Source organism: Anguilla rostrata, chromosome 8 (genome assembly GCF_018555375.3).
Source record: "Anguilla rostrata isolate EN2019 chromosome 8, ASM1855537v3, whole genome shotgun sequence".
In the NCBI taxonomy this organism is placed as follows: domain Eukaryota; kingdom Metazoa; phylum Chordata; class Actinopteri; order Anguilliformes; family Anguillidae; genus Anguilla; species Anguilla rostrata.
The window spans coordinates 52,171,089-52,187,687 of record NC_057940.1 but is presented as its reverse complement, the minus strand read 5'-3'; the positions used below and the strand labels follow the sequence as shown (position 1 = coordinate 52,187,687).

At 45.7% G+C, this 16,599-nt stretch overlaps 1 protein-coding gene across 2 annotated transcripts in view; it reads right to left on the bottom strand.

The window, feature by feature from the left end:
• LOC135261992 (protein 4.1-like) overlaps positions 1–4,438 on the bottom strand; it is a 40,119-nt gene extending 35,681 nt beyond the window's left edge. For both annotated transcript variants that reach the window (XM_064348722.1, XM_064348723.1), the window contains exon 1: positions 4,307–4,438. The gene's annotated coding sequence lies outside the window, so the exon portion shown is untranslated. The remainder of the gene's footprint in view (positions 1–4,306) is intronic.
• Between the last annotated feature and the right edge of the window lie 12,161 nt (positions 4,439–16,599).

Below are 16,599 nucleotides of genomic sequence, written 5' to 3'. Positions count from 1 at the left end.
CATGAATAATTTTTTCAATGCACTGACACTTGAGGGATTATCTGGTACATTATCACCGCGTGGAAATGTAATTTCCTCCCGGTCCACTTTCAGATAACAATCTGTAAATGCGTCAGCCGTACTCATTCGGCTGTCAGCACGGCCTTGCCCTTCCATTTTTCTCCGTAACGCTATTTCTTTCAATCACACTTCCATCAAACACTTTGCTTCCGTTTCCTAGTTCAGATTACCCAGTTGGCGTACAGTGCTGTTTGAAAAATATTTGATTGATTGATTCCCGATTTATTTTATTATTGCGTATTTGTCTCATAGGATGTTTTCAGATCTTTGGATGAAAAGTAATATTAGTCAAAAGGAACCTTAGTAAACACAAAACACAAGTTCTTTGGATGTTCTGGGATCTTTTGCGACTTCCCGAATTAGTTAATACAGCCGCCTTGGAGAAATTTTAGCAGGCTGGCCACTCTTGGGAAGATTCACTACTGTTCCAAGTGTTCTCCATTTTGAGAAAATGGCTTTCACTGTGGCTTAGTGGAGTCCCAGAGCCTTAGCAATGGCTTTGTAACCCTTTCCAAACTAATATATCTCAACCATTTTTGTTATCATCTCTTCTGAAATTTCATTTCGTAGTAAATGGTAAATGGACTGTATTTATATAGCGCTTTTATGCAAAGCGCTTTACAATTGATGCCTCTCATTCACCCATTCACACATACACTCACACACCAACGGTGAAAGGCTGCCATGCAAGGTACCACTCAGCTCGTTGGGAGCAATTAGGGGTTAGGTGTCCTGCTCAGGGACACTTCGACACGCCCAGGGCAGGGGATCGAACCGGCAACCCTCCGACTGCCAGACAACCGCTCTTACCTCCCAAGCTATGTCGTAGTATAGTGCGCTTGTTGAAACTTTGTCATGGCCATTTAACTCTGATGTTAAGGTTAGGGCAGCTTGACTGTGTTCAATCAGCTGAATCCAATTAGTAATTAAATTTGGTTATTTGTTTGATTGAGTAATTGAGGGGGCAATTATTTTTTCACATGGGTGATATGGGTGTTTGGTCACTTTCATAACTTTCTCATTAAATAAATCAAATAACAATTTTCAATATGTGTTTCCCTTTGTCTAATATTACATTTTGTCTAAACCATCAAATGTGAGAAATATGCAATAATAAAGTAAATCAGGATGAGCATGTAATTGTGTTGCAATTGCTTTAATCACAGTAAAAGCTGTCCATTTGATTGTTCAAAATAGTGACATAATGCCTTATTATTCACAATTCATTATGAATGAGCACAATCTCTTCAAATTCACAGAAGGTCAGTGCACTTCTGCCTCCATGGCTGAGTTCACTTTTCCAGACGTGCCAAGCGCGGGCAGGGGCAAAATACTTCAGATGAACGATGACCAGGAAACGCACAACTCGCCACTTCCTGTACCCGTGTACGCTGTCTCCACGCCGCACGTCCTTTGCTTGTGTACGCACGTTCGTAACAAACTTTACATCAGAGCTGACATCTCACAGTCCCACTTATCCACTGCGCTGTCCAATGTTCTGAAACCAATAAGTCGTAGTGCTACCACAGACCAAGACCAAGCTTTTAGCAATATGTAAACTTACATTTGTACAGTCATGGGTCATTTTCATTGCACTTTCCTTTCGGTAAACGCCCAGATAAATAAATCCCAGACTAGCACACAGCACTGGCAGATTATTTCACAACCGAACACTCCCAGTTGGGTCGTGAACACTTCACACACCCAGACTATATTTCCTTCCTCCTCCAGTGGATGGAAGAGAAATAAAAACGATAAAAGAAAAAGAAATAATACAGAGGAAATGTAACCCCCCGCCCCCCGGTGGGACGTGTGTGTGTGGGGTCCTTGGCAGGAAGTCTAATCTCCAAAATCGGCTCCCAAGTGAAGGGGTCTCGCCAAAACCGCAGTGCTCCAGGGACTCTTTCAGAGCCCACTCATGCCACACTGCTAATTAGCGTCTGCAACAAGCACACTTTGCGCTGTCATTACCGCCCTGCGTTTGGGATGCTGTTGGTTCAATATCCGAATCGGCTCCTTTGTTTGTTTACTGCTTTGGCAGCCCTTTGCCGCGGCGAAAACGGAAACAAACTGAAGGAGGGAAAACCGTCAGAGAGAGAGAGAGAGAGAGAGAGAGAGAGAGAGGGACAGAGGGAGGGAAACGAGAGAAACGATATGACAGCGAAATCGAAAGTGGTGTGAAAAAGCACAATGACACACTCGCCACCAGAGTTAGGGGAGAATGAGAGGGGGATAGAAGAAGAGAAAGAGGCAGAGACAGGAAAGGAGAAATGTCCGGGGATGGGAGGGGGGGGGGATTTTAAAATAAATCCTCCTCAGTTTTGGCCCCTCTTCGTTCTTTGAGCCTACACTGACCACAAGCTCCAGCGCTGCTAATCAGCAGATCTCAAGCTCCAGACATACGGCGAGGGGTCCTCGGGGCCTGGGGGGGGGGGGGGAGGGGGTGCACCAACCGACTGAGCACAAATCTGAAGCTCACCAGCAGGGCTCACTAGAGCCATGACAACAGGGGGCCTTCTCAACCCCTCTGCTCCTCACCTCTCCACTCCTCAGGCTAAAACAAAAAAATAATAATAATACAAAATATATAAATACAAATAGCTTCTTTTTAAAAAAAAATAAAAAATAAAAAGTCATTTTCTAAATATACATTTATTTGTGACAGGGTGATGAAAGTGAGCTTAAAGCCAGAAAGAGGCTTTAAAGTTAATCTCCACTGTCCAGGATCATAGCCTCTCTTCCACTACAGATGTGCAGAACCAACAGCTGCTACAACTCTTCATCTGTTCCCCGATTGACAACCAATAGGAGAACAGGTTTTTGAAGCAGGACTCCAGACCAATATGGTGTATTTGGTACACAAAGATCAGGACTCCAGAACATTCTCAAGATCACTGAGCACAGAACACTTTTTCCACTGAAAATCAGTAGGAACACGTAAAAACTACGCCCAAGACAGTGGCAATAAAACGTTATCTACGTCATCGCAGAGGATAAAGGAACGGTGGACGTAAATGAACACACCAGCTGCCAGTCGTGAATGCGTCACTCGGTTATGAAATCTACTGTGACAGAGCGGCCACTTTCGCGTCCATTTGAACAGTTGGCTACAGACCATGCGACGTAACAATATATAATTGTCTGGTCCCATGTCCTAAAAGCGAGGATCAGAGCATCTCTCTCCTGGGTTTCAGTTGTATTTCTTCAGTGTAAGTTTATTTTCACCAGTTCGGCATCTGATAAACATAGCAAACCAGGCGTCGGGTGGCCAAGTTTGGAACACAAAGATGCACCCAGCGAGTGTAGTGCAACGTCACCGACGCAAGTTAAACAAAACATCTACCGAGGTTCTTTGGTTTTTTTTCTTGAATATAAAATGGTGTGGCGAGACAGGTGATCTTAATAAAGAAAACATATTGTCTACCATTTTTCATTAAGCAAGACCAACGTGGCAGCCCGCACACCACCGAAACAGAGGAAAATAGATAATCAACATAATATCGTTTTTTACTCTCTCTATAGCCAACGCAACCGCACACAAATGGAGACACTGGCAACAACACATTACATCTCACATTGTTAACGGATTATATACGTACGTATGACTCGCATCAAGTCTTGTAATTACACAGTGATAACGCATGTAGAATAAACCATGAGCTTAACCGTACCAATGGGTTTTTATTATTTTTTCATTTCCATCCAAAGGAATAGCCAATACAAGACTTTCCTATTGTGAGACTCCAGCGCCACCGTTGCTCGCTTATACAATGCGTTCGAGGACCGAGATGTCGTTCCATTTCTGTTTAGACGCGTCTAAACACTCCGTTGGCAGCTTTTATGCGACATATTCGACATATCGTATTGCGGTTTTCATATTCAAGTGCTACCATTAATAATAGATATTTATATATGCTTTACTTCAATACTGCGTTATTATTATAATGTTTACCGTTAACATGTCTACCTTCAAACAATTACATGTTATCTTACACACACTACATCCCCTTGTCCACCACAACTACAAATGATTCGTCGGTCTATAAACACCGTTATTCAAGCTTTCATAATAGGCTATGTCTGTTTTGCGGTGCATTCATTCAAGCCTCTCAGAACTGGTAGTCAGGTATTTAAATCTCCCATGTATGAAAATGGCGCCGAATGTGGAAAAAAAAGTCAACACTGATTCTCTGCTTCGCAATCAGAGCATCGCAGTACATAATAAGAAATGCACGGCGGACCTCACCTTTTCTTTATTTCATCAGTGGGAAAGATAAATCCGTAATTAAAGAATAGGATTTACAGGCGATAATCCATTCATAAACAGTGTACACAACGTTGCAAATTCGTGTGTTTATCTTTTTTTTAAATAAATAAAAAACTGGTGTAAAGATTCTAGTAAAAAGGTGGGGCCACGTATGCAATGAGGGAACTTTTGTTTCCCGGGCGGACCAATGGGAGAGCTGCTGTCTCTAGCTCTGTCCAATCACTTTAAAGGGGGTTGGTGTTCGGTGGAAAGCGCCAAGGCTGCAGTTGTGAAAAGCAAGGACCTTTTTCTCTGGACGTAAGCGATTTATTTGCATACGTTGGATGGCGGCGCAAAAACAGCAAGAAAAAACACTGCTTTTTCTAGGACATGACACCTGCGAAAAATGCACATGCAGGATTATCCCACGCGCATCATTCCGGCCAAATAGGCAATCTGGTATTCTGCCTTTCAGACCCAAAATAATAGCCGTGTCTATTTTTCCTGTCGCAAAACAAAGATAAACATTGACAGAAATAGATTAAAGGCTAACAGCCACCCAGAAAATTAGTTTCATCAAAAAAAAACTAATAAGCAATAAGCTCCATTGAGCGGGTATCATATAAATCACATAACCCATAAATTATGATGCTTTGTATCATAATTATATGATATTAACCTTAATCACCTGAAGAAAAACAGTGACATTTAAAAGAGGCCAGGGGCACAGTCAGGTGATCAAATCCTCAATCACAAAGCCACACACACACACACACACGCACACGCACACACACACACACACACACGCACACGCGCACACACACACGCACACACGCACACGCACACACACACGCACACACACGCACACACACACGTTTGCACAATTTCCACATACACAGTCAGACACGGGTTATGCAACCTCCCGCCCCTCCCCCCTTCCTCCCCCCCCTCCTGTAAGAGGTCTTGTTGTATCCCCGAGGTGGCTGTCTGGGCAATAATGATAATGAGAGCGTTAGAGCTGAGCCAGCCGGCCCCAGATGACTACGGCAGGAAGGAGTAATGAAAGAGAGCCAGCGAAGAGGGCCGTTCGGCACGGGGCCGCCTGCTTCGCTTCCCCTCTCCCCGTCAGAGAGACGGGGTCTCTGAGATTTACGCCTCCCTCCCTCTGTCATTAAAAAGATGATAAAAAAAGCAAATCGGAAGAGAAAAGACAAGTAACTGTGTAACAGGAGGAAGGAGCTCTGGAGGTGAAGAGAAGCACAAAAACATCGCAGAGACAGAGCTGCTAGTCTTTCCAAAGGGAGCTGCCCTGGTGCCATTATAGAGTTACTCGGCCGTGTGGTGTGATAAATGCGTGGTCTGTTAGTGGTGCTCTGAGGGTGATTATGCTGTGTACAGGTGCTGAAAGTGATGAGGTAGCCAGATAGCTGTCAGCATGGTATCTGCGAGTATGTTCCATGCGACCCCTGATAACATCCCAGCTCTGGACCTTTCGTGCCGTTTCAACAGACAGGATCACACCCACTGTGTGTGTGCGTGTGTGTATGTCTGTGCGTGCATCTGCGGGCATGTGTGCGTGTGTGTGTGTGTGTGTGTGTGTGGGCACGTTTGTGTGCTTGGGTGAAAAACCAGTACTGGTCCACCTGGGATTTTAATTTTGAAGCTGCAGCACTCCAGCTAGTTTGCCCCACTGCTACCTCATTTTACCCCGACCCGCAGAACAAAATTTTTCCCATAGCCTGACTTGGGGAGAGAGAGGGAGAGAGAGAGAGAGAGAGGGGGGGGGGGGGGGGGGTTAAACCCTGTTGCAGACCAAACCATTGCTGCCCACGATGGGAGGAGCTAGATGCTGGGATTTAATGGATAGGGAATAAGGCTACAGTGACCTTTTGCTTCTGTTTGTTTTCATTTCCATGCTCTTTAACTCCACCCGGGATATTCCCTCCGTCCACCACTGTTTCTGGTATCTGTTTCCACACGTCTCCGTCATTACATGTGTTTAATCCCAAGATTCAGAACTCAGCCACCTGTTCCCCCGGTTTCTCATACCCAACTCCGTGATACCACCTGGTGGCCAAACGTTGAACTGCAACAACAAATCTTTAACAAAAAAAAAAAAAAAACAGTAGAGTGCCGGCTTTTGCGCACAGATCCCGGACAAATAAAAGCCTCTCAAATCGGACAGGATTATATTTCCCGCAGTTTCTCTCAGAAGAAAGATCGGAAACCGTGCCTCTCCCGCGAGGCGAGTGCAACCAAACCCAATTTTCTGTTCTGTTCAATTAAACAGCATTTTGCTCCCGGTGCCTAAGGCACAGCAGAACCAAGTCGTGTGTGTTTCCCTCTCACCAGGTGGCTTGACAGGAATATTACACACAGTGTGGTTTTTGCTCAGAAACAAGTTACGGGTGAAATTGTACAGCCTTGGACCATCTGGATCGGCGCTACGTAGGTGTGCTATGCTGTCCTACGGGAGATTCTGAACATATGGGGGTGGAGAGGGCGAGGGGGGTTTGCTTGTTGGGTAGTGTGTTGGGAAATACACCCAGCTGAGCCACACTGATGAGTTTAGAAAGACGTGGCCAATAAATAAAGCTCGTTACGTTACTGTGAGCTCCAGACACTTCTGCCCTCTTGCCTATCATGGGCACCAGGTGACATTCCCACTTCTGGCCCCCAACGCACACACACACACACACACACACCATGTGACTATCACCATGTGATCAGGGCCACCTCAGCAGAGATTCTGAAGTCAAATTTCAGGGCACCATGCGGCACAAAATTCCGTGCCGACTTAGCAATATTTACATCCACGATCTCCATACATCTGCTGAAACTGCCATTTACGCAGCTTTACACCTGGATGGGTCGTTCCATTGCCAGCGTCCGTGTCAGCGTGTCCAGAAAGCACAACGAACGGTGAGCCCGTATGCAATTTTGCACCACAAAAAACAGCATAAAGAAAACGGGGTGCAGTTTTCCATCAATGCCACTAGTGGGAGCTGCGCAGCACACATTCACACAGAACTCGATGTGGAATGTAAGTCACCACACCTTTTTGGCTGAGTTTTTGTAGTGGTTCCAATGACCATGATATGCACTTTTGTACGTCACTTTGGGTAAAAAGCGTCTGCTAAATAAATGTAATGTAGTGCAATGAAGGCAATGTTTATTTTGGGTCCTACAGAAATACACCCATGACCTCAGCCTTCATCTCCAGATTGACTCCACCGCCATTGCATGCAATCCGACACACCATGAGACATGCAGCAGACATCCATCGTGCTATATGAAGTACCACAGTGAAACATCATTGCACTTCCAGAACCAGATAATTGTAGCCGACTGGAGGTATATTTTTAGATTTTTTGATTGGTTCACAAACTATCCTGGATTGATTGATTGATTAAGTGTGCTTTTGTGGTCACTCCATCAGAGACCTGGTTCAATGCACTCCCACTCCAACTCTGGCTTTTTGAGGCACGCTTGTCAGTAAAGTCAGTAGATCTTTATCAGACCTGGGTCAAATACGTACTGTATTTCTTTTGGATTCAAATACATTTCTACGCTTTTCTGATTATGTCTGGTGTATTGTAACCAATGAAATACTCTCAAAAAGTGCAAACCCCACCTTCCGGTCCTATTGGCAGGCTCAATTACACCAGGCAAGACCAACAGAGCACAGAAAAGTATTTTAATCCAAAACAAATATGTATTTGATATTGATATTCAAACCCTACATGCCAGCCAGATCCCTCCGTTCTGCTACCTCAGGACGCCTAGCACCTCCCCCTCTTCGCACCTGCACTTCCAGAACACGTCTCCTGTCTGTTCTGGCCCCACGATGGTGGAATGACCTTCCTGTGGAGGTCAGAACAGCTGAGACTGTGACCCATTTCAAACGACGACTGAAGACCCACCTCTTCAGGCTGCACCTCTCCCCATCCCTCCCTTCCCCCCTGTAAATGACTAAACTTAGGGTTGTAACTAGGCAGCTGTTTCATAGGTGACTTAGTTGATGCGCCTGTCTAAGACTACTTGTATTGATTGTATTTTGATTTTCATAGATTGCGTTTGTTGGTACCTCTCGTGCTAGGTTAATGCACTTTCACTCCACTCAGGTCCACGTTTGAACTATGCGGTTGTTCCCTGTACTGGACGGTATTTCTTTAGGGTTCAATACTTTTCTGGTATGGTATAACACTTGTTGTACGGTCGCTATGGATAAGAGCGTCAGCCAAAGCCAGATAATTTTAAATGTAATGTATTTGACCCAGGCCTGACCTTTATCAACCCAAGGAAAAATTTGGTTCCAGCCAACTTGAAAAAGAAGTCAATTATACAGTGGATACCACGTAGAATACAACAACAAGCGACAAAGGGAGTGGAATTCATTAGAAGCCAACTTTTTGTTTTACACACCATGAAATATGACGTCTTCGACGTATATACAGCACACGTATCCGTATCGTCCAAGAACAGGAAACAGCTGCTCGGCGAGGCTGCACCACCGTCATGAGGCGTTCGCTGCAGGCACGCGGTCGTGCTCCTACCTCGTAGTTAGCGGCGACCGGAATTAATTGGTGACAGCGGCGTTCCGCACAAACCTCCCCGATCGCTGCCTTCATTAACGGCATTAATGAGGTGGAGCGCACCTCGGGGACCTCGCTTGTCCCGTGCTCATTTCATTAGACGGGCAGATAATAATTAGCCCGGAGCAGAGAGCGCAAGTCGACATCTGGAGATTACGAAAGAAGTTCAGATATTACAACAAGTCGGGCTGCCTCGCAGTCTCAGCCTTAGACACAGGCCACAGATTCTGTAGACCTGCCAGATGCACAGGTCCATTTTATTTTCCCCTAACACCAGATCCAATACATTCCGATTTATTGCTTCTTACTACTATTCATGAAGGCGTGGGCTAAACTACAATAAAAAACGTGGGAATAGCTGTCCTGCACTTTACATTTTTGTTACTATCCAGAACATTCTGTGGGACTAGCTGGGCTAAAATGAAGGCAGGAGCAACTGCCTGCAGCCAACCACAGAGGACCACTTTCATTGGCTGAAATCACAGAATGCTCACACAGGCTCCACCCAGCAAGGTGATTATTCCAGCCAATAGAATTCCTCCTTTCACACATTATAATTCTATTATGACAGCAGTGCCAGGGGTGGGGCAGCTACAGTGGGAGTAATGCACACTGTACAGGATCAAATTAATGGTGACCAACCAGGTGAAAGAACATCTCGTATCCAACCTCCTTTACTGTGACATCATCATGCCCCAACTGCCATTGTTTGAACTGTGTTAATTCAATTACTGCGTGCATTCGTCTTCCCTTGGTAGCTGTCTGCTACAGCCACACTCCACCCAGCTAAGTGTCTTTTTTTGAAACAACCACCCTTCATACACACAAAGACCAAGAAAGCATGTGGGTATTGCTGTGAAAATCACAATACTGTGCCAAGAAACACAAAGACTACAATTACATCATCACCAATAAGTGGGGGTGAACAGACAATACACTCACCAGATACCACCAGAGGGACCCCCGGGACATCCGAGACCATTCCAGAACAGGATGGGGGAACAGTGTACCCGTGGGATGGGGTGCAGGCGGGGAGAGAAAGACAGGTTAGCAAAACGCAGTGACACATAAATACAGACGTTCGCCTGTTTTTGAAAAACACTAAAATGTCCAAACTCACTTGCTATAATCACTCGGCTTTAGACACTAACAACACAGTTATAACTTGTTTGTTAATTTATTTCAGGCCATTCCTTTTCTTCAAAACCACATCCATACTAAAGTTTCTCAAGAGAAACAATGGGTAAGCTAATTCCCCTCCTGAGAATACTTTAATGTCGAAAATTCTGCACAACGAGGAACTGTCAGCTTGCGTCAATTAATCCCATAGATACCACTATCATCGCAATCTAAGTGAATTTCAATTCAATTTAAAGGTTCCTTAATCTTTGTGGTTTTAAACCCACTCAGGCAGCACAGTCGGGTTGTTGCTGAGCCGCAGTACAGGCTGTCCCGTGCTCCAGCCATTTCACGGATTAGTGCTGCAGCATTTCTCCATTACCTTCCATTTATTTAGCAGACTCTTATCTCCACAGAAACCCACAATGCTAGGCCAGCAGTGCCAGACGGGGTCTAACAGCACCCACAGACCAGGCAGTGTACAGCCAACATCACTGAAGCACTGAACGCTAGTTAACTTCGCTAACCTATGAACATAATACAGAACAGGAAGATAAATATGGCACAGTGACCTGAGAAAAGCCCAGAGAGAGAGAGAGAGAGAGAGAGAGAGGGAGAGAGGGAGAGAGAGAGAGAGCGAGAGAGAGAGAGAGAGAGAGGGAGAGAGAGAGAGGTGTGACCTCTGTTCACTGACTCTGGTACAGTTTGTAGGGCCCCCAATATGGAGGGCAGCACTTGTAACTATCCGTGCCCTGTCATGGGCCTACAAGCGTGCCGTTTGTTCCGGTACCTTCATTCACAAACTGCACCCCTAGGCCCGATAGCTCGGTGCTCTTGTTTTTTATTTTTATTGTTTTGCGAAGGCCCGGCTGAGGCCACTGCCCCCCGCAGGCTGTGAGCGCGCCGAACGGCCACGGGACACGCGACGCAAACCGGGGGCGCCAAAATCGCAGGAGAACGAGGAGGAAAAAAAAGGAACCCGTCGTGAATTTGGCCACCGATCAGAGCGCGATCAATCTGACAGCGTATCGTTCTGAAGTACGATCGTCCTCCGAGTGGCACGTTTGCTGCGATAGCGTATCTTTGTAATACACTATCTTTGTGACAGCAGAGAGTTCCTCCCACAGTGCGTTGCCGTGACGTTGCCGTTAAATCACCGCGGCGCGCTAGCGGATTGTTGCGATATGCTTACCGTCGTCGGGGGCGTGTCGCCGTCCCGTTGCGCGCCGTAGCGTAGCGCGCTGGCACCAGAGCACCCCGTCACGCGCGACATTTCGACAGAGTAACACTGCGACGGCGCCGCGACGCCTTTCAGACCCGCACCGGGAAACCTGGCGCAGCGGCTGAGGCTCCGCGGGCGGCCGCGGCAACCGCGGCCACGGCGACTGCACGAAGAAGACGAGCCCGCCGCTCCCTAATCGCTCTGCCGCTCCCATTCCGCACACACAACTGGCCTGCTAAATCTTTCACGTTCCCCGGAATGAAATCTAATTTCCTATTATTGCACCCCCAGCCAGGGGCGCCTCGCGTCCCGTTCGCCGGACAGAGAACCCCGTTTCCAACTGCAGCAGCGCTTCAACACAACGGAGAGTCCATTTGGGGACAGGGGTGCGCAGACAAGGGCCGATCCGTTTCGGGATTTTTGCGCCAGCTTCTGCTCTTGATTCTTTAATCGGCTCAGTCATATCTTGGTCTGGCACTGTCGCCTCACTGCAGGAAGGTTGTGGGTTGGAATCTCAGCTTGGGGCCTTTCTGTGTGGGGTTTGCATGTTCTCCCCGTGTCCCCGTGGGTTTCCTCCCACAGTCCAAAGACATGTAGTTAGGCTAATGCACGATAGGCTCCAGCACCTCCCGCAATCCTGCTCAGGATAAGCGGGTATAGATAATGGATGAATGGATATCTTGATCTGACATTCACGTAGGCACCAGCTACAGAGCGCAAATGTATCCTAAATGTTATACTGCACAGGAGTGGGTCAGCGTAGCTGTCAGAAAACTAAAACTAAGGTACCTGATTGCAAAAGACCAGCATGCAGACTAGCCTTCCAGGACCAGAGCTGTGTACCCCTGATTTCAGGGGCGGGGGGGGTCCTGAGTGGCATGGGTGGTAAGGTGCTCACCATGGTTACAGGGTAGTGTATCGCTGTAGATAACTCTACCCTTGTAAAAAAGCCACATAGGCTCTTTCCTGGGTAGGGGGACGGTTAAGTTAGTCACTGCTCCACTGGTTACTGCAGTACAGGCGCCCCCTAGCTACTGACCAGGGACCTGCAAGATTACAAGTTGTCATCAGAGAGAGAGAGAGAGGCATCTCTCATCTCACTGGGCGCTGCTAGCTCTCCTGAAGTGCATTGTGGGGTTTGTAGTGTGGGGAATAAGTGCCTGGGACACATTAAGCGTCTCAGAGCGGTGCACAGAGTTCAACTGCAGCATTCCCCGTGTAAGTGCTGGCGGCACCACGCTGCTGCAGGACCATAAAACAAACAGCGATACGAACGAGCGAGCCAATGCAGTGCCTCGCTACAGAGCGAATCTGTGCAGACGTTTAATAAAGCAGAGCTTCTTAAAGCAGTTCTTCCATTCAGGAGAACAGAATACTGTGCGGTGAAGTGTCCATTCTTAATTCAAAACTAACAGAGTTTATACAAATCCATACTGGCCATAGTGGACTCCATGGACTTTGTAAGATTTGATTATTTTGCTGTGTGCTTTCATATAAAGAGACTGAATTCTGTGGAGGGTATATAAAACGATTCAATACACTAATGTAAGATTATTTGAAGCGCTGTTTTCGGTACAAAATGACTCAAGTGCAGCGTTTTGAAACATTAAGGTCAAAGGGCTGGTTTCATGGACACAGATTAAGCTTGGACCTGGACTAAATCATTACATTACATTACATTACATTACAGGCATTTGGCAGACGCTCTTATCCAGAGCGACGTACAACAAAGTGTATAACCATAACCAGGAACAAGTATGACGAAACCCCTAGAGAGAAGAGAGAAATCGAGTTTTGTATGGAGAATCAAAATAAAATTTAGCCTAGGACTAGGTTTAATCTTTAGTCTAGGACTGGCCCTAAATCTTGACAAAGGGCAGCAAACAATGGGATCAACAGTTCGGCCCAGTTTGTAGCTTTTACTGCCAACACAGCAGCAAAGAGCACAACTAACATAACAGATCCAAATAAACATTCTGACATTGTTATTTCAAATATGAATAATCTCAAATATAATTTAAAATCTGAAGACTTCCTATGCATGCAAATTAAGTGAAATGTAAATCTCCGCGCGTTAGCTACAATGCATTTACTTCTCTAGGCATTACTTCCGGCGGAATTAAATTTAAGAAGCGCATTTATTTTTGACAAACTAGTTAAAGGAGAATAGACGCCTTTATGTCGTCAACGTTTTTTTAATGAGACAATGTCCGTTCCAGTTAAACCGAAGTGGTGTCGATTGCATTCCCACGCTTTTAATGACAGAACAGATTTGATCAATGAAAGTGTCAATAGCTCAAGTGCTGATGTGAACCTGTCTTTGAGACAGAGAGCGCGGCGCCGCAACTCGATCTCCGCTATCTGACTCCAAACTGACTACCGCTGATACGAGCAGTTTCTCCCCGTTCGTTTTAGAAAGAGCCGGTCAGTGCAATAGCCTACTCCCACACATACCGACAGAGAGAGTGAGAGTACCAGCGACTCACAGTGCGGCAGCATCTACAAGTCAATGGCAGTAGAGAATCAGAAATAGTAAAGCATTCATTCATCGCAAACGATTGTATGGCACTTGGTATCCTATAAGATGCATTAGTGCAGACATGTTTTCGCCATCGCCGTACAGAAAAAAGAAACGCAAGCCAAATTCACGGGATCACGCTATAGGCTAGGTCCACTCAGAATTAGGCTACTGGAGTATGTTACGCCGTCAAAGATGTTTTCATGCTTTTATTTAAAAAAATAAATAGTCCGTTTGTTCTGCTCTATTCGCTGTGTCATTGCGGCGAGCGATGTTAATAATCCCTCTCCCTGACAGGCAATATGCTTTCTGTTGTCACTGTACAGAAGCCATACTGAACAGACAGCGACACGGTGGAAAACATCGAAAACAGCCCCATCCTATTCGCACCCGAAAATTAATTAATTGTTTCCGCATACCATATGCATGCTCATCTATGTATGCCAGGCACTGAGATGCGACAGCATCATTTAAAAACCTCTATTTCGGAAATAAAACAAATCCACATAGAACACATGGCGAAGACCAACTCGGGATGGAATTTGCGACGCGCAAAATATATGTTCAGCGAACAGTATAGAGACGTGTAGCGGGCTAATCCCGTTGCGAGCTAAGCGCATCACCAGCATCAGTACCTCTACCCCCGTCTTTAATTTTGTCAAATTACAAACAGAACGCTGAGAGGGAAAAAATGATGCGAAATGCGACTGCACCGCGTAAACTTGTTTACCTGAGAGCTTCTGAGTGCGCTGTCCCCAATTCCTGCCTGTTATAATTTATCGTACTGTGCACCTTTAAGAAATCGGGCCTCTTGTTCAGCGACACCGTCTTCTTCTCTCTAAAACGTCACTGAGGATGGGATGGGGGGGGGGGGAGCATCTCAGCCTACAGGACATAGACAGCCATTCCACTCCACCACAAAGAGGATTGGAATAGGGTGCCTCGTGAATCCACGGGATTCATATTTTATAAGGAAATGTTTCGGCCGTTAAATCAGTAATTGCATGGACACGAGTCGCATTTGACAGCCCCAAGAGCACCGTAAATAGGTGGTTTAAAATGATTTTGTACTACACAGCCGCACGCTGTAAGTGCTTTCACTTTTTCCAGGAATAATACGAGGGAGGGTAATATTAATGATAATATTACTATATTCATCATTCAGTCATATATTTCTCATTCGTAACCCTGCTTTGGCAGTTGTCCCAGTTCATAAACTACCACTTAAGCACTTAATCTAAAACTTGTTATGGCAGTATCCTGGGGTTGATATATCCAACCATGTAAGTGTATTTGATCTGCATATCTTGTGGGAATGCGATGCATCCTGTTTTGTATTCATTTTAATGTCTGTTTGTAGCACTCAACTTTAAATTACAGCTGTTTGCTTCAATCACAGCCACACATGTGAGTGAGTGAAGAGAAGAATCTGTTCACCCCCTTCTCTCTCAGAGCTGCAGAGTGGTTTGTTTTCGACTTAAAAAACAATTCAGACACAAGGCATTAGGTGAGGTGAGTTAATGATAAAACGAACTGTTTAATTGATCAACAAAATCTTTCACAACCTGTGGTTCTGCAAGAGTAAGAGTGAGTGGTGGGTGTTATTACTGTATAATAGCAAATTGAATGTTATGGCTGGATAATTTAGCTGAGAAAACTTAGACTGTGGTGGCAATTCCAGAGTCACACTTATTGTTGGTTTTTACCTTTGTTACTCTCTCCCCATTGAAATGAATGGTTCAATTCTCAATGGCCAACGGTAAAAAGCGCAACTTTGAATAGACGCAGGTTTAACAAATACCAAAAAAAAGCAGCGAATGAACAAAGAAAACGTTTTGGCACACCGAGATGAATCACGAGTCTCTTTCAATGGCTTTAAGCTTTCAGTCGATGTTCGTCAGAGCCCCAACGCTGGGATGCTTGTGCCGCCAAACGCGTTATGTAACATCGTAGTGCAGGCTGGGATAGTTAAGCTCATCTTTCTCCACAATGAGGCCAGGCAGCTTGGTCTTTCGCCCTTTTGCGTCACTGCAGTCAAACGTGAATCAAAGCAAAAGACCCAAGACAAGGCTACTCCTTCCAGTTTCAAGATTCCACACCTGCTGATATTACAGATTCCACCCCCAAAATTAGTCAAACTCTACTCTTAAGACAGTTCGACTATGAAATTTGGTTTTGGTAACAAAAAAACCCTCACTTTTCCAGCTATATTACCAATACGGTCTCATTCATATACATTCCCGAGTATCTACTGAAATGAAGGAATGAGAACAGCTGGAATATAAAATGTTGAGTGGAGAAAGTTCCAGAAAAAAATGATGAATTAGCCTCTGTAAGTATGCACACATACACGCACATGTGCACGCCAGCAGGGGCAATCTCTGGAGCAATCCATCGCATCAGCCCCCAGATGAGGCGCTGAGGCAGCGGAGAGACCCCCCTATCCCACAACCACCCATCTGTTAGATGACACCCCAGGAGGTCCGCCACCCACCACCCACCAGCAGATGGTGCTAAGTGATGGTTTTCTCCCTTGCAGACCTACAACAGTGCAACTAGGCCCAGCCTCTTACCTTCCTCTCTTCAACATGAAAAACAACCATCTTATGCTACCCGTTGGTGTGCAACGTGGCAATTTCAATATTCCATATTGATCAGCTGCTTCTTAATGAGTATAAACTATTTTGTTATAAAGAATGACCCCGCCCTGCCCCATACACAGACACAGTAGACACTAAGTTCCGCTTGACGTTACCTGTGTGCAACGGCAGGGAAAGAGATGACATCACTGCGTTTCAGTGACTATAGTGACTTTCATATACCTAGTGACTCCAACCAA